General features: G+C 50.5%; 2 pseudogenes; one reads left to right on the top strand and one right to left on the bottom strand.

The window, feature by feature from the left end:
* LOC127474808 (uncharacterized) overlaps positions 1–21,318 on the bottom strand; it is a 1,366,245-nt pseudogene that overhangs the window by 158,331 nt on the left and 1,186,596 nt on the right.
* Positions 1–21,318, top strand: part of LOC127474840 (zinc finger protein 883-like) — a 177,877-nt pseudogene that overhangs the window by 41,198 nt on the left and 115,361 nt on the right.

Here is a 21,318-nt window from a genome sequence, read left to right as displayed (position 1 = left end):
GGCAGGTTCTGCACTTGGTTTCTGCCTCGCCCCTCCCTCAGGAGCCTGGCAGGGGTTGCCCAGTTTTGGGCCTTTGTTGTTCCTCCCCCTGCCATCCCAGTGCCCCCCAAACAGCCCTGAGCCAGCCGGGAGGGACAGGATCTGCTGGGCCAGGGCCTGGGGCTCAGGCCTTGGCCTTTGTGCTCCACAAAACCAAGGCAGGCTTTGCTCAGCATTGCAGGGGCCTGCCCAGAGCCTTTGTCTGCCTGCACTCCTGGCCTCCAAGGAGCTGCTCCAAGGAGTCCCTGGGGAGGCTTTGGCAGTGCCTGCCCTCAGTGGGGCCCAGCAATGCTTCAAGGCACTTGCAGTTTGGCTTCTGACTTCTTCAGCAGCTGCTTCAATCTTCTCTCAGTACCTCAGGACCATGGACTGGGCTGCAAACACACCGTGGGGCTCATTAAAATGCAGAAATCCCTCAGGATCTCTTTGTCTTCCTTTATTTGTCTTCAAGGCAATTTCAAAACAAGTCTTCAAAATTTGTACTTTTTTTTTTTTTAATTAAAGGATGGCTATTTTTTAGTTCAGAGAAGAGGTGATAGAGGTGTTCTCCAAGTGATCTTGATGCTGAGTGTCTCCTCAGGAGATCCACACTGACCCTGGATGATCAACCTTGCTCCTCACCCCCCAACCTCACCAGTTCTGACATGGCCCATCTTGGACTGACAGCTGATGTAACTCCAAACACACTGTGGGACCCATTAAAACACTGAAAAACAAATTATTTCCCTTCCTTTAATTGTCTTCAAGACTTGAACAGCTAATTGGAGTTGTTTTGTAGTTTAGCTAAGAAAGAAGATTTTAAAGTGGAAGTCACAAAAAATAATTTTTTTGATGAAATGGAATGATTTACACAGAACCTTGGGATGTAAGAGGGTCAGGGCACAAAGGATTTGGATCCAAAGACAAGGGGGTAAAAGACATTAGTAGCGCTTAATCATTGACCAATTGAACAGTTATCAACTGGTTCAATAGCATTTGCTACAATTTTAACAGTGACTGAATTACAGATTCACAATAACAACATTCATCACCATCATGGCTGGGCTTCGTGAACGAAGATTTAGGAAGGCTCTATCCACATTTGTTACAGGCACACTGGTGGCTAATGAGGCCAATACAAGATAGACATAACGGATTGCAAAAGGCACAGCAGAAAGACTCCTTAGATGGTATATTCTGCAAGACACGGTTCTTTCTGCATTGTCTTTTCTCCTCAAGTGTGATCCTGCGTGCGTTCTGAAAGGAGACAGCTGTGTTATAGATGGGGTGTCTCCAGACCTCCCGACCGGAGGCCAGAGTAGACCAGTTATGGTGATCAATATGACCAAGGCTGAGATGTTGTTTCAGGGAGTCCTTGTATCTTCTCTTTGGGGCTCCTCTCTTGCAACAGCCGGTGGCAAGTTCACCATAAAGCAGGATCTTAGGGAGGAGGTGGTTGGTCCTTCATGCTGGAGACGTGCCCTGCCCATCGCAGCTGTGTTCTCAGCAACATGGCCTCAATACTTGTGACTGATGCTTGCTCTAGAACAGATGTATTGGTCACATAATCTGACCAGTGGATGTTTAGGATTGTGCAGAGGCAGCGCTGATGGAAGCGTTCTAGGAGACGCAGGTGGTGGCGGTAGATGACCCATGATTCAGATCCATATAAGAGAGTAGACAGCACAATGGCTCTGTAAACACTGATCTTGGTACTTTTCTTCAAGTGTTTATTACGCCATACTCTTTTGTGGAGTTTTCAAAAAGCACTGTATGCCTTTGCTAACCTGTTGTCTATCTCTCTGTCAATCTTACCATCCAAGGAGATGAGGCTCCCTAGGTAATTAAACTGCTGGACTGATTTGAGCTCTGATTCACCAATGGTGATATGGGGATGATGGAAGACTTCCTGACGTGCAGGTTGATAGAGAATTTCTGTCTTCTTTAAGCTGACTTCCAGCCCAAAGAGCTCAGCAGTGTCTGCAAAGCAGGATGTTAAACGCTGCAGAGCTGCTTCTGTGTGTGCAACAAGGGCAGCGTCATCAGCATAAAGCAGCTCCCAGACAAGATGGTTTAAGGTCTTGGTGTGGGCCTTCAGTCACCTTAGATTGAATAGACTTCCATCAGTACAGTATCGAATGTAGATACCGTCCTGATCATCGAGGTCTGCCGTGGCCCTTTGGAGCATCCTGCTAAAGAAGACGGTGAATAGGGTAGGAGTGAGAACGCAGCCTTGTTTCACACCATTCTTAATTAAAAAGGGCTCAGAAAGTGTGTTGCCATATCTGACTTGGCCGTGCTGATCCTCATGGAGTGAGATGATCATTTTAAGGAACTTGGGGGGACAACCTAAACGTTCCAAAATCTGCCACAGACCTTTTCTGCTCACAGTATCAAAAACCTTGGTGAGGTCAACAAAGGTGACATAAAGACCTTTGTTCTGTTCCCTACACTTCTCTTGCAGTTGTCTGAGGACAAATACCATGTCTGTGGTGCTCCTGTTGGCTCTGAAACCACACTGACTTTCAGGTAGAATTCCTTCTGCTATAGTGGGTATTAGTCTGTTCAAGAGTATTCTTGCCAGGATTTTGCCAGCAATGGAGAGCAGAGTAATACCACGTGTGCTGGTTTAAAAGTTAACCAGCAGGGGGAATGAACCCAACTCAAAGGAGAGATTATAAGTCAGAATAACAATTTATTAAAATAATACAGTAAGTACAATAATACAAACAAACAATTGGTCTCAACCCACAAAAACCCAAATGTGTAACCCAGTACCCTGGGGCCTGAACAAAGTGGTGTTCCTTGGGCCCTGTTTGAGTCCAAAGTAAAGGGAGAGGGGAAGAACCTGCTGGTGGGAGAGCTGCTGCAGTCTGGCCAGAACTGGTGATCGCAGTCCAGTGGTGGTCTAAGTCTGGTTGAGAGCGATGAGATGCAGCCGTCCTCTGGATCCCACGAGTGGGTTGAAAAATGTTTCAAAACTCCAAGATTATATATCCTCCAGTTCAGGCAGGAATGCTTGGTACTCTCCTCAGGGCGGGGAGTTCACAAAGGGTGTGAGGACAGAAACATCCTTCTATCTCACAGGCCTCTTAACACCTAGTTTATAGCCTGAGGAGTCAGGCTCTATGGGCAGAGGGTGCGAATAGTCTATTGACAACAATAGTCTAGTTTCTGGGAAATGACATGGAAGGCTATAGAATACAGTTTTGGGTTACACCCACCATGATGAACTGATCTCAGCTGTCCTAACTAGGACATTATCCACCCCTTATTCTATGCCATCCATGTCATGCCCAAATTAACCCCCTTTAAAAACTATATCCCTTTAAAACTATATACATCTATCTATCTATCTATCTATATATATATATATACAATGAAACATTACAGACCATTCTCACTCAAAATTAGGTCCCCTTGTGGTACACAACGGGTCTCCCCATCTTTTTGCATTACCCACCAGGTGGAACCAGGTCCCTGAGCAAAAACAATCCCTCGGATGGGTTTGCCTTTGCTTGAGGTGGGACTAATCCAAACAGTCTTCCCTAACATTCCTCTCATATGTACCACGGGGACTTTATCTCTATCTACAGTATGCAAAAGTTCTGATTGGGCAGGGCCAGTTCGATTGATGGAACCTCGGGTGTTGACCAACCAGGTGGCCTTTGCTAAATGCAGCTCCCAGTGTTTGAGAGTCTCCCCACACAGTGCCTTCAGAGTGGTTTTCAGCAGTCCGTTGCACCGCTCAACTTTTCCAGCAGCTGGTGCATGGTAGGGGATATGATACACCCACTCAATGCCGTGCTCTTTGGCCCAGGTGTCTACAAGGCCATTCTTGAAATGGGTCCCATTATCAGACTCAATTCTCTCCGGGGTGCCGTGTCGCCACAGGACTTGTTTTTCAAGGCCCAGGATGGTATTCCGGGCAGTGGCATGAGGCACGGGGTATGTCTCCAACCATCCAGTGCTTCCTTCTACCATGGTCAGTACGTAGTGCTTGCCTTGGCGGGTTTTGGGGAGCGTGATGTAGTCAACTTGCCAGGCTTCTCCATACCTGTACTTTGACCACCGTCCACCATACCATAGAGGCTTCACCCGCTTGGCCTGCTTGATGGCAGCACATGTCTCACAGTCATGGATGACCTGTGAGACAATGTCCTTGGTTAAGTCCACCCCTCGGTCACGAGCCCATCTATATGTTGCATCTCTCCCCTGGTGACCGGAGGCGTCATGGGCCCATCGAGCCAGAAATAATTCTCCTTTGTGCTGCCAATCCAGATCTACCTGAGAGACTTTAATCCTGGCAGCTCGGTCCGCCTGCTCGTTGTTATGATGCTCCTCATTAGCCCGTTTCTTGCCTACATGAGCGTCTACGTGACGGACCTTCACACTCAGCTTCTCTACCCGGCCAGCGATGTCCTGCCACATCTCCGCCGCCCAGATGGGTTTCCCTTGGCGCTGCCAGTTGGCCTTTTTCCATCGCTCCAGCCATCCCCACAGAGCATTGGCCACCATCCATGAGTCAGTGTAGAGATAGAGTCTTGGCCACTTCTCTCGTTCAGCTATATCCAAAGCCAACTGAACAGCTTTAAGCTCTGCAAACTGACTTGACCCACCTTGTCCTTCGGTCGCTTCTGCAACTCGCCGTGTGGGACTCCATACAGCTGCCTTCCATTTTCGGTTTGTCCCTACAATGCGGCAGGAGCCATCCGTGAAGAGCACATATCGCCTTTCATCTGCTGGTAGCTTGTCATATGGTGGGGCCTCCTCAGCACGTGTCACCTTCTCCTCCTCTTCTTCAGAGGATAGTCCGAAACTCTCACCTTCGGGCCAATTGGTGATAATTTCCAGAATCCCAGGGCGATTAGGATTCCCTATCCGGGTTCGCTGCGTGATCAGAGCCATCCACTTACTCCATGTGGCATCGGTGGCATGATGTGTGGAAGGAACTCTTCCCTTGAACATCCAGCCCAGCACTGGTAGTCGGGGTGCCAGGAGGAGCTGCGCTTCGGTGCCGATTACTTCTGAGGCAGCTCGAACTCCTTCATAGGCAGCCAGGATCTCTTTCTCAGTTGGTGTATAGCTGGCTTCAGATCCTTTGTATCCCCGACTCCAGAATCCCAGCGGTCGTCCTCGGGTCTCCCCAGGCACTTTCTGCCAGAGGCTCCAAGAAGGGCCATTCTCCCCGGCTGCGGTGTAGAGCACGTTCTTCACGTCCTGTCCTGTCCTTACTGGCCCAAGGGCTACTGCATGGACAATCTCCTGTTTAATTTGTTCAAAGGCTTGTTGTTGTTCGGGGCCCCACTGGAAATCATTTTTCTTCCGTGTCACAAGGTAGAGAGAGCTTACAATCTGACTATACTCGGGGATATGCATCCTCCAAAAGCCCACAGCGCCTAGGAAAGCCTGTGTTTCCTTCTTGCTGGTTGGTGGGGACATGGCTGCTATTTTGTTAATCACCTCCATTGGAATTAGACGGCGTCCATCTTGCCACTTCACTCCTAGGAACTGAATTTCCTGAGCAGGTCCCTTGACCTTACTCCGTTTAATGGCAAAACCGGCTCTTAGGAGAATCTGGATTATCTTCTCTCCTTTCTCGAAGACTTCGCCCGCTGTGTTCCCCCATACAATGATGTCATCAATGTACTGTAGGTGCTCTGGAGCCTCACCCTTTTCCAGTGCAGTCTGGATCAGCCCATGGCAAATGCTGGGACTGTGTTTCCACCCCTGAGGCAGTCGATTCCAGGTGTACTGCACACCTCTCCAAGTGAAAGCAAATTGTGGCCTGCACTCCGCTGCCAAAGGAATGGAGAAAAAGGCATTGGCTATGTCAATGGTGGCATACCACTTGGCTTCCTTGGACTCCAGCTCATACTGGAGCTCCAGCATGTCCGGCACAGCAGCACTCAGGGGTGGTGTGACTTCATTGAGTCCACGGTAATCCACCGTCAGCCTCCACTCTCCGCTGGACTTACGCACTGGCCATATAGGGCTATTAAAGGGTGAGCGAGTCTTGCTGACCACCCCCTGGGTCTCCAGTTCGCGGATCATCTTATGTATAGGGGTCACAGAGTCTCGGTCGGTGCGGTATTGCCGACGGTGCACTGTTGCTGTGGCTATCGGTACCAATTGTTCTTCAACCTTCAGCAGTCCCACAGCAGAGGGGTCCTCTGAGAGACCAGGCAAGGTGTTCAACTGTCTAATTTCCTCCGTCTCCACAGCAGCTATGCCAAAAGCCCAACGAAGTCCTTTTGGGTCTTTGAAATACCCACTCCTCAGGTAATCTATGCCAAGGATACACGGGGCCTCTGGACCAGTCACGATGGGGTGTCTGTGCCATTCCTTCCCAGTCAGGCTCACTTCAGCTTCCAGTACAGTCAGCTGTTGGGATCCCCCTGTCACCCCAGAAATGGAGATGGATTCTGCCCCTACGTATCTTGATGGCATTAATGTACATTGTGTGCCAGTGTCCACTAAAGCCTTATATCTTTGTGGCTCTGATGTGCCAGGCCACCGAATCCACACAGTCCAATAGACTCGATTGTCCCTCTCCTCTACCTGGCTAGAGGCAGGGCACCCCTAGTCCTGGTCATGGTACTCATTGTGCTCTTCTTGTGGGTATGACCTGGAGGTCCCTTCAAGAGGATCAGACGTATCATCATTCCTGTACCGTCTGGAGTCTTGCCCACGAGAGACTGGAGCAACGTTTACCCTTGAAGAGTTCTTTATGGTATTTGTTCCTCTTTTCAGTTCACGTACCCGGGCTGCTAAGGAAGAGGTGGGTTTCCCATCCCACTTCCTCATATCTTCTCCATGCTCACGGAGGTAAAACCATAGATCGCTACGTGGAGTGTACCTTCTCTCCTTAGCTTGGGGACGCTGGCTCCTGATAGCAGAGACTCTTGTTTGTCCTGGCGAGATATGGAAAATCCCTTCCTTAATCTCTTCTCTTAGCTTCTGGTGTCCCTCTTCAATTTTCTCTTCCAGGCTTTGGACGTGTTCAGCCAGTTTGGTTTCCACAGATGAGACGTGGGCTCGTAATGGGGCGGTGACAGTGTCTTCATAAATCCTGAGTTTGCTAACCAATGCTCCCACCTTGTCCTCTCCCTCCCTCCATTGCAGCGTTGCTAAGTAGCGGGAATACATTTCTGGCCCGAGTCGTGCAAACTTTAACCACATTTGGGAGGTGCACTGTACGCCATCTGGACTCTTAGGGAATCTTTCATCCTCTGAAAAGATTATCTCCAGTACAGCTAACTCCCTTAAGCACCGGATACCTTGTTCCATCGTGTTCCACTGTCCTTGCTGTACGTGGAGGTCCTCCTTGCAAAGGTATCTCTCCCTCACACTGGACAACAGTCGCCGCCAGAGGCTGAGAGTTTCCTGCCTCCTTCCAATCCCCTGATCAATGACTACATCTCGAGACAGGGATCCCAGCTGTCTGGCTTCACTCCCATCTAGGATCGTATCGTTAGCTGCGGCATCCCAGATTCGGAGCAGCCAGGTCAGAATGGACTCATTTGCCTGTCGTGTGAACTCTCTCCGGAGCTCACGTAGCTCACCCAGGGACAGGGACTGAGTGATTATTTCTGGCTCTGTCTCCTCCGGTGGATGTGAAGGTCCCGCCTCTTCGTCATCATTTGCTATGCGAACTGATTTAGTCTTTGATTTCCTTTTCTGGACAGGGGCGACTGCTATTGGTTTTGCTTGTTCTTCTGGCTCCTCGATGGTTTGTGTGGACACGGTGCTGGTTGGTTCATTTCTTTCTCCCTCTGACTCAGCTGTGGTTTGGGTGGACGTGGTGTCTGCGGATTTGGTCCTTCTCTCCTCGCCCTGACAGTGCTGTATCATGTCAAGCAGTGCCCGGTAGGCAGTGGCCAGGGCCCAGCAGGTTGCTGTGAGCTGGCCATCTCTGGAGCTGCCAGAGCATTTTTCCTTCACCAGTCTTATCATGCTAACAGGATCCTGCAGTTGTTCAGGGGTGAATTTCCAGATCATTGGAGGAGAAAACTTTTCCAAATACTGGCTGATGTCCTCCCACTTCCCGTGCCACTCAGCATTATCTGCTCCCAGGGCAGGTGTCCAACCAACCTCCCTAAAAGGCACTTTTCTGACCCTAAACATGGTGTACACAGTACAGAGCAGACAGAGCAACACTAACAATAACATTATGCTGTCCTTAACATCAAAAGGGAACTCAATATTTTCAAAAACTGTTTTAGCAGGTCTGAAGGGGAAGAAGGAGGTGGGAGGCTGGAAACCATCCACCCCTGTTCCCCCAAAAAGCTGGGTACGATTTTTAATGAGGCCCCAGAGGTAGCAACCCAAACCAGGACAGGTAAACAGGACTGAATACACATTTACAATGAAACTCATTGCTTCTGATGTTAGAATGACATAAACATAATATACTAATAAAGCAATTTGGATCCCTCTCCCTGGTCTTAAAGAGAGCATCAAAACAGGCAAATAATACGCCATCTGTGGAAATATGAACAGGCTCAAATACAACATCCATGTGAGTGCATCAAACAACATGGTGATCAGGGAGTTTCTATATTCAAATAGACAAATGCTTCAAATGAAATTGTGATTCTGACTTCTCTCTCTCTGCCCGACGTTTGGGCGCCAAAATGTACTGGTTTAAAAGTTAACCAGCAGGGGGAATGAACCCAACTCAAAGGAGAGATTATAAGTCAGAATAACAATTTATTAAAATAATACAGTAAGTACAATAATACAAACAAACAATTGGTCTCAACCCACAAAAACCCAAATGTGTAACCCAGTACCCTGGGGCCTGAACAAAGTGGTGTTCCTTGGGCCCTGTTTGAGTCCAAAGTAAAGGGAGAGGGGAAGAACCTGCTGGTGGGAGAGCTGCTGCAGTCTGGCCAGAACTGGTGATCGCAGTCCAGTGGTGGTCTAAGTCTGGTTGAGAGCGATGAGATGCAGCCGTCCTCTGGATCCCACGAGTGGGTTAAAAAATGTTCCAAAACTCCAAGATTATATATCCTCCAGTTCAGGCAGGAATGCTTGGTACTCTCCTCAGGGCGGGGAGTTCACAAAGGGTGTGAGGACAGAAACATCCTCCTATCTCACAGGCCTCTTAACACCTAGTTTATAGCCTGAGGAGTCAGGCTCTATGGGCAGAAGGTGCGAATAGTCTATTGACAACAATAGTCTAGTTTCTGGGAAATGACATGGAAGGCTATAGAATACAGTTTTGGGTTACACCCACCATGCTCTATGGGCAGAGGGTGCGAATAGTCTATTGACAACAATAGTCTAGTTTCTGGGAAATGACATGGAAGGCTATAGAATACAGTTTTGGGTTACACCCACCATGATGAACTGATCTCAGCTGTCCTAACTAGGACACCCCCCCTCTCTTCAGCTTCGAGCCACCCGGTGCCACAGAGGGGGACAGAGCTCCTGTGGAACATTCTATTCCACTGACACAGAGCAAGGAATAAACCCAAACTATTGCCTGGGTTTGTTCCCTGGGGGTCTCTGCAGCAGCAAGCACAGCCCCACACTGACTGCTCTGGGCTGTGCAGGCATTTGTGCTTCTGCCTGTCTCACACACACACACAAAAGTCTGGTTAGTGCTGCCCTCAGGAAACCCCCCCAGCCTTGGTCCAGCTAAAGCCGTGGAATTTGTCTTTGTTTCCCTTGGGTTCAGGGTCAGGCTGTGCCTGTGTCCAGCCCAGAGGCTGTATCAGGGTGAATTTATGCTGATACTTTTGGTCTGTGTTTGGCCCTGCCACCTGTGAAAGCTTTGCTCTTTCCCTGCCAAGTTATGGGAAAACAAGCAGTGCTAAATGGGAAAGTTGTCCTTGAAGAGAGCTTCTTGTATAAACTGTTTTAATTGGTATTCTGTGATTGGCTAGTTGTCCTCCAAGGTCGCTTGAAGGAGAGATTGAGAAGGACGATGATGAAGGATGCCCCCAGACTCATTTGGAAAAGACCCCCCCGAGTACAGTTCGCAGGCGCAGGGAAAGCCACGGTGGGCAGGAGGGGTGCACTTACCCGGGGGAGGGATTGAGAACCCCTGACGGGGCGGTGCTGGCCACACCTGGGGAGGTTGTGGTCTCTCAATTGATTGTTTAAAAAGGAGATAGTGCCTTCTTGGCAAGAGCTAGCTTTACTTCAAGGTCAACGTTGCCTTCTGGCAGGGACTCTTGCCAGCTTGTTAACTTATTGACTCTCCGAGGGCGCTTCTGCTCTGGGTAATTATAGGTATGCTAGGTCAGTAAGATAACTTTATAGGCAACAGCTGGGTAACTGGGGAGGTCCCACTGGGGGCTTATTCCTCTCCTCGTTCCTCCCTTTTGGGTTTGTTCATTTTCTTGGCCACCTTTTGTAATAAACATTGGGGTTTTTTTGTTGAGCTAGCAACAGTGTCTGTTTTTCGTGTCTGTATATCTCGGACCTTCCCTGATAAAGTAACCCCCCCTCCCCGATACACAGTGACAGAACTGGGGGTCCCAGTGTCCCAGTTGGTGTCCCAGTGTCCCAGTTGTCCCAGTGTCCCAGTTGGTGTCCCAGTGTCCCAGTTGGGTGTCCCATTTGTCCCAGTGTCCCAGTTGGGTGTCCCAGTTGTCCCAGTGTCCCAGTTGGTGTCCCAGTGTCCCAGTTGGTGTCCCCCTGCCCCAGCTGTCCCAGTTTGTCCCAGTGTCCCACCCTGAGCAGCAGCAGCAGCCCCGGCCCGGCCGAGCAGAGCAGCAGCAGCACCCCCTGCGCCGTCAGGATCCGGCTCTTGGTGCTCTCCCTCAGCGCCAGGAACGGGGCGGGAACCGGCTCTGTGGGAACGGGACTGGGTACACTGGGAGGGACTGGGTATACTGGGAGGGACTGGGTATACTGGGAGGGAGTGCAGGGCACTGGGTTATACTGGGAGGGCCTGGGCTATACTGGGAGGGCACTGGGTTATACTGGGAGGGAGTGGAGGGCACTGGGTTATACTGGAAAGGGCACTGGGAGGGACTCAAGAGAGATACTGGGAGTGACTGGGACAGACTGGAGTGGGACTGGAGGGCACTGAGAAGGGCTCAAAGGGGTTACTGGGAATAACTGGGATGGACTGGGGGGCACTGCAGGGCACTGGGATGGACTGGGGGGGCTTGTGGTAGCACTAGGTTATACTGGGAGGGGACTGGGATGGACTGGGTTATACTGGGAGGGGACTAGGATGGACTGGGAAAGATCAGTGACTCAGATGAGACCCCCCAGCGCCCTCGATCCCCCCGAGACCCCCAGGACCCTCCCGAAGGTGCTGCAGGGCTGGGGGGCACTGGGATACCCTTGGAGGGGACTGGGATGGACTGGGTTAAACCGGGAGGGACTGGGCTATACTCGTACCATGCTGGGGGCACCGGGAGGGGCCGAGTGACCCGGGTGAGACCCCCCCACGCCCCCCACTCACCGAGGACCCTGACGAAGGTGCCGCAGCTCTGGGCCGTCTCCCCCCCGGACTCCACGCGGCAGAAGAAGAGCCCGGAGTCGTTGTGGGACAGTTTGGGGAAGGTCAGGGTGGAGCTTCCCCCCCCTTCCCGCACCACCCGCTCCATCCGGCGGCCCCCCCGGGTGGCCACCACCTCCTGGGGCCAGGGGCAGCTCCGGGGGACCTCCCCGAGCCCGGGGGGACACACCTGGAGCCAGGTCAGGGCGGTGTCGGGGGGGCCTCGGAAGTGGCACTCGAGGGTCAGGGGGGTCCCCACGGGCCCCTCACGGGAGGGGGGCCCCCCTTCACACCCGGAGCCACCCCCGGGGCGGGGCCGGGGAGCAGGAGGGGCTCGGGGGGCTCCCGGTGGTCACGGTCACGGGGGTCGGCGTCTCGGGGGGCTCCGGGGGTCATGCACGGGGCGCAGCCTTCGGGGGGGGTCTGGGAGCACTGGGGGCCTGCGGGGAGAGAGGGGGGGTTAGGGGAGGTCACCAGTGCCCCCCAACCCCCATGGAGGGTGACTGACCCTGAGGGGGTCACTGGGGGTCCCTGTCCCTGCTGGGGGAGGGTCTTTGGGAGTTCCCAGAACTGTGAGGGGTCATTGGGGGTCCCTCCGGGGTCTTTGGGGGTCCCCCAGACCCACCTGAAGGTCATTGGGCCCCCCCTAGCCCCTCCCAGTTCCCCTCCTTCCCCCTCCCAGTTTCGGTTCCCTGTCCCAGTTTGGGAACAGGAAATACTGGTTGGGGGGGGCGGGGGACATTTTGACACAGGTGCGGGGGACAAAACCTGATACGGAGACCCCCTGAGACCCCCCAGACCCAAACCCTGAGACCCCCAAACCCAAATGGAGACCTTGGGATCCCCGAGACCCCCAGATCCAAATCCTGAGCCCCTCGGACCCAAACTGAGCCCCCCTGACCCAAACTGAGCCCCCCAGACCCAAACCCTAAACCTCCCTGACCCAAACTGAGACCCCCAGACCCAAAACCTGAGATCCCCAGAGCCAAACTGAGACCCCCAGACCCAAATCCTGAGCCCCCCAGACCCAAAACCTGAGATCCCCAGACCCAAACTAAGACCCCCAGAACCAAGGCCCCCAGACCCAAACTGAGGCCTTGGGACCCCTGAGACCCCCAGACCCAAAGCCTGAGACCCCGTGACCCAAGCTGACACCCCAGAGACCCCTCAGACCCAAACTGAGACCCCCCACACACCAAAACTGAGACCCCCAGACCCAAATCCTCCCTGCAAGGAGCAGTGTTATAAGTGATCTAAAGAAATTTGCTGTTCAAATGAGAGAAAGAGTTAATAAAGCTATTATACTGTGTTAACTACATTGTTGGAATCACAAGTTAGAGTGTTATGCAATGCCTAACCACAAGTTCTGTAAGCTGCAAACTGATTAACCACAACGCAATGATGATTTAGCATATTGTACTTTGAAGCTGTTTGTTCTAAGCATATTAATGGGGAGCAATACGGAGGGGTCGGCCACGAAGAGTCCGGGTGATCAACCATCATCCTGATGGAAGTTTCCAGAACCACGGCCTAATAGAGACTAATGACTTTAAAATTATTGATGGACACCCCTCAACAATGGAGATGGCCCGTGAAAGGAGGAACCAACCCAGAGCTGGCCCGCGAAGAGGGAACCAAGCAGGATGCAGCCCGTGAAATCTCCACCAATGGACTGATGACATGACTTTGGGGGGAGGTGGCAAAGGAGGGTATAATAAGTGCTGTTTCTGTTCCCCTTTGCGGACTGCGGCAGGAACAGGGGTTTCCTCTGGTCGCCCGGATAGCCGTTTTTGCTCGTTTGTGGCATTAAAAAAACTTTTGTACCTTGCAACCTAAATTTATAGCCTTGTTACCTATCACAAGGTACAGTTCTTGGGGCAGCCTGGGCACTTCTTGGGAAGCAAGAGTTTTCTGTGGTGGCACCTTTTGTCTGAAAGTAATCTTCAGCTGGATTCAATATTTAAAAGGTGGGACCGGCCCTTGCAGCGCAGGGCTGAAAAAAGGGAACAGCAGCTCTTTCCACCAGGAAAAAAAGTCCAGAAGTTTTGGCTTCAGGTGCAGTTGTTGGGGAAGCCTGGGCACTTGGGTAGGAATAGCTTTCTGTGGTGGCACTTTTTGTCTGGCAGGAATCTTCATTCGGATTCAATTTTCCAGGAGGTGGGAGCAGCCATTGCAGAACAGGCCTGAAAAACAGGAACAGCACCTTTTTCCAGCATGAAAAATAGTCTGGAAGCTTTGGCTTCACATGTAGTTGGTGCAGTCCGGGCACTTCTTGGGCAGCAAGAGCTTTCTCTAGTGGCACCATTTTTCTGGCAGGAATCTTCATATGGATTCAATTTTTTAAGAAGCGGGACCGGCCACTGTAGAGTAGGACGGAAAAAAGGGAACAGAAGTTCTTCCCACCAGGAAAAAAAGTCTGGATCCTTTGGTTTCATGTGCACTTGATTCAGTCTGGGCACTATTTGGGCAACAAAGAGCATTCTTTGGTGGAACCTTTTGTCTGGCAGGAATCTTCATTTGGATTCAATTTTCCAGGATGTGGGACCGGTCAATGCAGCGCAGGGCAGAAAAAACGGAACAGCAGCTCTTTCCACCAGGAAAAAAAGTCTGGATCCTTTGGCTTCAGGTGCAGTTTATGGGGCAGCCAGTGTAATTCTTAAGGAACAAGACCTTTCTGTGGTGGCACCTTTAGTCTGGTAGGAATGTTTATTTGCATTAAATTTTCCAGGAGGTGGGACGGGCCATTGCAGAGCAGGGCTGAATAAAGGGAACAGCAGCTCTTTCCATTAGGAAAAAAAGTCTGGATCCTTTGGCTTTAAGGTGCAGTTGTTGGGATAGCCTGGGCACTTCTTGGGTAGCAAGAGTTTGTTGTAGTGGTACCTTTTGTCTGGTAGGAATCTTCATTTACATTAAATGTTCCAGGAGGTGGGACCGGCCATTGCAGCACAGGCCTGAAAAAAGGGAACAGCAGCTCTTTCCCTAAGGAAAAAATGTCTGGATCCTTTGGCTTTGAGGTGCAGTTGTTCGGGCAGCCTGAGCACTTCTTGGGGAACAAGAACTTTCTGTGGTGGCACCTTTTGTCTGACAGGAATTTTAATTTGGATTGAATTTTTTTAAAGGTGGGACCGGTCATTGCAGCGCAGGGCTGAAAAAAGGGAACAGCAGCTCTTTCCCTAAGGAGAAAAAGTCTGGATCCTTTGGCTTCAGGTGTAGTTGGTGCAGCCTGGGCATTTCTTGGGCAGCAGAGAGCTTTCTGTGTTGGCACCTTTTGTCTGGCAGGAATCTTCATTTGGATTCAACTTTTTAAAAGGTGGGACCGGTCATTGCAGAGCAGGGCTGAAAAAAGGGAACAGCAGCTCTTTCCACCAGGAAAAAAGTCTGGATCCTTTGGTTTCAGGTTGTTGGGGCAGCCTGGGCACTTCTTGGGCAGGAACAGTTTTCTGTAGTGGCATCTTTTGTCTGGCAGGAATCCTCATTTGGAGTAAGTTTTTCATGAGGTGGGACCGGCCATTGCAGCGCAGGGCTGAAAAGAGGGAAGAGCAGCTCTTGCCCTAAGGAAAAAAAGTCTGGAAGCTTTGGTTTTGAGGTTCAATTGTTAGTGTAGCCTGGGCACTTCATGGGCAGCAAGAGTTTTCTGTGGTGGCACCTTTTGTCTGGCAGGAATCTTCATTTGGATTCAACTTTTTAAAAGGTGGGACCGGTCATTGCAGCGCAGGGCTGAAAAAAGGGAACAGCAGCTCTTTCCACCAGGAAAAAAGTCTGGAAGCTTTGGCTTTGAGGTGCAGTTGTTGGGGCACCTGGGCACTTCTTGGACAGGAAGAGTTTTCTGTGGTGGCATCTTTTCTCTGGCAGGAGTCCTCATTTGGAGTAAATTTTTCGGGAGGTGGGACGAGCTATTGCAGAGCAGGGCTGAAGAAATGGAACAGCAGCTCTTTCCACCAGGAAAAAAAGTCTGGAAACTGGTTTGGAGGTGTAGTTATTGGGGCAGCCTGGGAAGTTCTTAGGAAGCAAAGAGCTTTCTGTGGTGGCACCTTTTGTCTGGCAGGAATCTTCATTTGGATTGAATTTTTTTAAAGGTGGGACCGGTCATTGCAGCGCAGGGCTGAAAAAAGGGAACAGCAGCTCTTTCCCTAAGGAGAAAAAGTCTGGATCCTTTGGCTTCAGGTGTAGCTGGTGCAGCCTGGGCACTTCTTGGGCAGCAAAGAGCTTTCTGTGCTGGCACCTTTTGTCTGGCAGGAATCTTCATTTGGATTCAACTTTTTAAAAGGTGGGACCGGTCATTGCAGAGCAGGGCTGAAAAAAGGGAACAGCAGCTCTTTCCACCAGGAAAAAAGTCTGGATCCTTTGGTTTCAGGTTGTTGGGGCAGCCTGGGCACTTCTTGGGCAGGAACAGTTTTCTGTAGTGGCATCTTTTGTCTGGCAGGAATCCTCATTTGGAGTAAGTTTTTCATGAGGTGGGACCGGCCATTGCAGCGCAGGGCTGAAAAGAGGGAAGAGCAGCTCTTGCCCTAAGGAAAAAAAGTCTGGAAGCTTTGGTTTTGAGGTTCAATTGTTAGTGTAGCCTGGGCACTTCATGGGCAGCAAGAGGTTTCTGTGGTGGCACCTTTTGTCTGGCAGGAATCTTCATTTGGATTCAACTTTTTAAAAGGTGGGACCGGTCATTGCAGCGCAGGGCTGAAAAAAGGGAACAGCAGCTCTTTCCACCAGGAAAAAAGTCTGGAAGCTTTGGCTTTGAGGTGCAGTTGTTGGGGCACCTGGGCACTTCTTGGACAGGAAGAGTTTTCTGTGGTGGCATCTTTTCTCTGGCAGGAGTCCTCATTTGGAGTAAATTTTTCGGGAGGTGGGACGAGCTATTGCAGAGCAGGGCTGAAGAAATGGAACAGCAGCTCTTTCCACCAGGAAAAAAAGTCTGGAAACTGGTTTGGAGGTGCAGTTATTGGGGCAGCCTGGGAAGTTCTTAGGAAGCAAAGAGCTTTCTGTGGTGGCACCTTTTGTCTGGCAGGAATCTTCATTTGGATTGAATTTTTTTAAAGGTGGGACCGGTCATTGCAGCGCAGGGCTGAAAAAAGGGAACAGCAGCTCTTTCCCTAAGGAGAAAAAGTCTGGATCCTTTGGCTTCAGGTGTAGCTGGTGCAGCCTGGGCACTTCTTGGGCAGCAAAGAGCTTTCTGTGCTGGCACCTTTTGTCTGGCAGGAATCTTCATTTGGATTCAACTTTTTAAAAGGTGGGACCGGTCATTGCAGAGCAGGGCTGAAAAAAGGGAACAGCAGCTCTTTCCACCAGGAAAAAAGTCTGGATCCTTTGGTTTCAGGTTGTTGGGGCAGCCTGGGCACTTCTTGGGCAGGAACAGTTTTCTGTAGTGGCATCTTTTGTCTGGCAGGAATCCTCATTTGGAGTAAGTTTTTCATGAGGTGGGACCGGCCATTGCAGCGCAGGGCTGAAAAGAGGGAACAGCAGCTCTTGCCCTAAGGAAAAAAAGTCTGGAAGCTTTGGTTTTGAGGTTCAATTGTTAGTGTAGCCTGGGCACTTCATGGGCAGCAAGAGTTTTCTGTGGTGGCACCTTTTGTCTGGCAGGCATCTTCATTTGCATTTAATTTTCCAGGAGCTGGGCCGGGCCATTGCAGCGCAGGCCTGAAAAAGGAACAGCAGTTCTTTCCCCCAGGAAAAAAAGTCTGGAACCTTTGGTTTCAGGTGTAGTTGGTGTAGCCTGGGCATTCTTGGGCAGGAAGAGTTTTCTGTGGTGGCACCTTTTGTCTGGCAGGAGTCCTCATTTGGAGTAAATTTTTCGGGAGGTGGGACGAGCCATTGCAGAGCAGGGCTGAAGAAATGGAACAGCAGCTCTTTCCACCAGGAAAAAAAGTCTGGAACCTTCATTTGGGAATGCAGTTATTGGGGCACCCTGGGAAGTTCTTAGGAAGCAAAGAGCTTTCTGTGGTGGCACCTTTTGTCTGGCAGGAATCTTCATTTGGATTCAACTTTTTAAAAGGTGGGACCGGTCATTGCAGAGCAGGGCTGAAAAAAGGGAACAGCAGCTCTTTCCACCAGGAAAAAAGTCTGGAAGCTTTGGCTTTGAGGTGCAGTTGTTGGGGCACCTGGGCACTTCTTGGACAGGAAGAGTTTTCTGTGGTGGTATCTTTTCTCTGGCAGGAGTCCTCATTTGGAGTAAATTTTTCGGGAGGTGGGACGAGCTATTGCAGAGCAGGGCTGAAGAAATGGAACAGCAGCTCTTTCCACCAGGAAAAAAAGTCTGGAAACTGGTTTGGAGGTGCAGTTATTTGGGCAGCCTGGGAAGTTCTTAGGAAGCAAAGAGCTTTCTCTGCTGGTACCTTTTGTCTGGCAGGAATCTTCATTTGGATTGAATTTTTTTAAAGGTGGGACCGGTCATTGCAGCGCAGGGCTGAAAAAAGGGAACAGCAGCTCTTTCCCTAAGGAGAAAAAGTCTGGATCCTTTGGCCTCAGGTGTAGCTGGTGCAGCCTGGGCACTTCTTGGGCAGCAAAGAGCTTTCTGTGCTGGCACCTTTTGTCTGGCAGGAATCTTCATTTGGATTCAACTTTTTAAAAGGTGGGACCGGTCATTGCAGAGCAGGGCTGAAAAAAGGGAACAGCAGCTCTTTCCACCAGGAAAAAAGTCTGGATCCTTTGGTTTCAGGTTGTTGGGGCAGCCTGGGCACTTCTTGGGCAGGAACAGTTTTCTGTAGTGGCATCTTTTGTCTGGCAGGAATCCTCATTTGGAGTAAGTTTTTCATGAGGTGGGACCGGCCATTGCAGCGCAGGGCTGAAAAGAGGGAACAGCAGCTCTTGCCCTAAGGAAAAAAAGTCTGGAAGCTTTGGTTTTGAGGTTCAATTGTTAGTGTAGCCTGGGCACTTCATGGGCAGCAAGAGTTTTCTGTGGTGGCACCTTTTGTCTGGCAGGCATCTTCATTTGCATTTAATTTTCCAGGAGCTGGGCCGGGCCATTGCAGCGCAGGCCTGAAAAAAGGGAACAGCAGTTCTTTCCCCCAGGAAAAAAAGTCTGGAAGCTTTGGTTTCAGGTGTAGTTGGTGTAGCCTGGGCACTTCTTGGGCAAGAAGAGTTTTCTGTGGTGGCACCTTTTGTCTGGCAGGAGTCCTCATTTGGAGTAAATTTTTCGGGAGGTGGGACGAGCCATTGCAGAGCAGGGCTGAAGAAATGGAACAGCAGCTCTTTCCACCAGGAAAAAAAGTCTGGAACCTTCATTTGGGAATGCAGTTATTGGGGCACCCTGGGAAGTTCTTAGGAAGCAAAGAGCTTTCTGTGGTGGCACCTTTTGTCTGGCAGGAATCTTCATTTGGATTCAACTTTTTAAAAGGTGGGACCGGTCATTGCAGAGCAGGGCTGAAAAAAGGGAACAGCAGCTCTTTCCACCAGGAAAAAAGTCTGGATCCTTTGGTTTCAGGTTGTTGGGGCAGCCTGGGCACTTCTTGGGCAGGAACAGTTTTCTGTAGTGGCATCTTTTGTCTGGCATGAATCCTCATTTGGAGTAAGTTTTTCATGAGGTGGGACCGGCCATTGCAGCGCAGGGCTGAAAAGAGGGAACAGCAGCTCTTGCCCTAAGGAAAAAAAGTCTGGAAGCTTTGGTTTTGAGGTTCAATTGTTAGTGTAGCCTGGGCACTTCATGGGCAGCAAGAGTTTTCTGTGGTGGCACCTTTTGTCTGGCAGGAATCTTCATTTGGATTCAACTTTTTAAAAGGTGGGACCGGTCATTGCAGTGCAGGGCTGAAAAAAGGGAACAGCAGCTCTTTCCACCAGGAAAAAAGTCTGGAAGCTTTGGCTTTGAGGTGCAGTTGTTGGGGCACCTGGGCACTTCTTGGACAGGAAGAGTTTTCTGTGGTGGCACCTTTTCTCTGGCAGGAGTCCTCATTTGGAGTAAATTTTTCGGGAGGTGGGACGAGCTATTGCAGAGCAGGGCTGAAGAAATGGAACAGCAGCTCTTTCCACCAGGAAAAAAAGTCTGGAAACTGGTTTGGAGGTGCAGTTATTGGGGCAGCCTGGGAAGTTCTTAGGAAGCAAAGAGCTTTCTGTGGTGGCACCTTTTGTCTGGCAGGAATCTTCATTTGGATTGAATTTTTTTAAAGGTGGGACCGGTCATTGCAGCGCAGGGCTGAAAAAAGGGAACAGCAGCTCTTTCCCTAAGGAGAAAAAGTCTGGATCCTTTGGCTTCAGGTGTAGCTGGTGCAGCCTGGGCACTTCTTGGGCAGCAAAGAGCTTTCTGTGGTGGCACCTTTTGTCTGGCAGGAATCTTCATTTGGATTCAACTTTTTAAAAGGTGGGACCGGTCATTGCAGAGCAGGGCTGAAAAAAGGGAACAGCAGCTCTTTCCACCAGGAAAAAAGTCTGGATCCTTTGGTTTCAGGTTGTTGGGGCAGCCTGGGCACTTCTTGGGCAGGAACAGTTTTCTGTAGTGGCATCTTTTGTCTGGCAGGAATCCTCATTTGGAGTAAGTTTTTCATGAGGTGGGACCGGCCATTGCAGCGCAGGGCTGAAAAGAGGGAAGAGCAGCTCTTGCCCTAAGGAAAAAAAGTCTGGAAGCTTTGGTTTTGAGGTTCAATTGTTAGTGTAGCCTGGGCACTTCATGGGCAGCAAGAGTTTTCTGTGGTGGCACCTTTTGTCTGGCAGGCATCTTCATTTGCATTTAATTTTCCAGGAGCTGGGCCGGGCCATTGCAGCGCAGGCCTGAAAAAAGGGAACAGCAGTTCTTTCCACCAGGAAAAAAAGTCTGGAACCTTTGGTTTCAGGTGTAGTTGGTGTAGCCTGGGCACTTCTTGGGCAGGAAGAGTTTTCTGTGGTTGCACCTTTTGTCTGGCAGGAGTCCTCATTTGGAGCAAATTTTTCGGGAGGTGGGACGAGCCATTGCAGAGCAGGGCTGAAAAGAGGGAACAGCAGCTCTTTCCACCAGGAAAAAAAGTCTAGAACCTTCATTTGGGAATGCAGTTATTGGGGCACCCTGGGAAGTTCTTAGGAAGCAAAGAGCTTTCTGTGGTGGCACCTTTTGTCTGGCAGGAATCTTCATTTGGATTCAACTTTTTAAAAGGTGGGACCGGTCATTGCAGCGCAGGGCTGAAAAAAGGGAACAGCAGCTCTTTCCACCAGGAAAAAAGTCTGGAAGCTTTGGCTTTGAGGTGCAGTTGTTGGGGCACCTGGGCACTTCTTGGACAGGAAGAGTTTTCTGTGGTGGCACCTTTTCTCTGGCAGGAGTCCTCATTTGGAGTAAATTTTTCGGGAGGTGGGACGAGCTATTGCAGAGCAGGGCTGAAGAAATGGAACAGCAGCTCTTTCCACCAGGAAAAAAAGTCTGGAAACTGGTTTGGAGGTGCAGTTATTGGGGCAGCCTGGGAAGTTCTTAGGAAGCAAAGAGCTTTCTGTGGTGGCACCTTTTGTCTGGCAGGAATCTTCATTTGGATTGAATTTTTTTAAAGGTGGGACCGGTCATTGCAGCGCAGGGCTGAAAAAAGGGAACAGCAGCTCTTTCCCTAAGGAGAAAAAGTCTGGATCCTTTGGCTTCAGGTGTAGCTGGTGCAGCCTGGGCACTTCTTGGGCAGCAAAGAGCTTTCTGTGGTGGCACCTTTTGTCTGGCAGGAATCTTCATTTGGATTCAACTTTTTAAAAGGTGGGACCGGTCATTGCAGAGCAGGGCTGAAAAAAGGGAACAGCAGCTCTTTCCACCAGGAAAAAAGTCTGGATCCTTTGGTTTCAGGTTGTTGGGGCAGCCTGGGCACTTCTTGGGCAGGAACAGTTTTCTGTAGTGGCATCTTTTGTCTGGCAGGAATCCTCATTTGGAGTAAGTTTTTCATGAGGTGGGACCGGCCATTGCAGCGCAG

The sequence above is a fragment of the Manacus candei genome, unplaced genomic scaffold (genome assembly GCF_025592945.1).
Source record: "Manacus candei isolate 608988 ecotype Guabito, Panama unplaced genomic scaffold, ASM2559294v1 h1tg000045l, whole genome shotgun sequence".
Taxonomy (NCBI): Eukaryota; Metazoa; Chordata; class Aves; order Passeriformes; family Pipridae; genus Manacus; species Manacus candei.
This window is presented reverse-complemented; position numbering and strand designations above follow the sequence as displayed.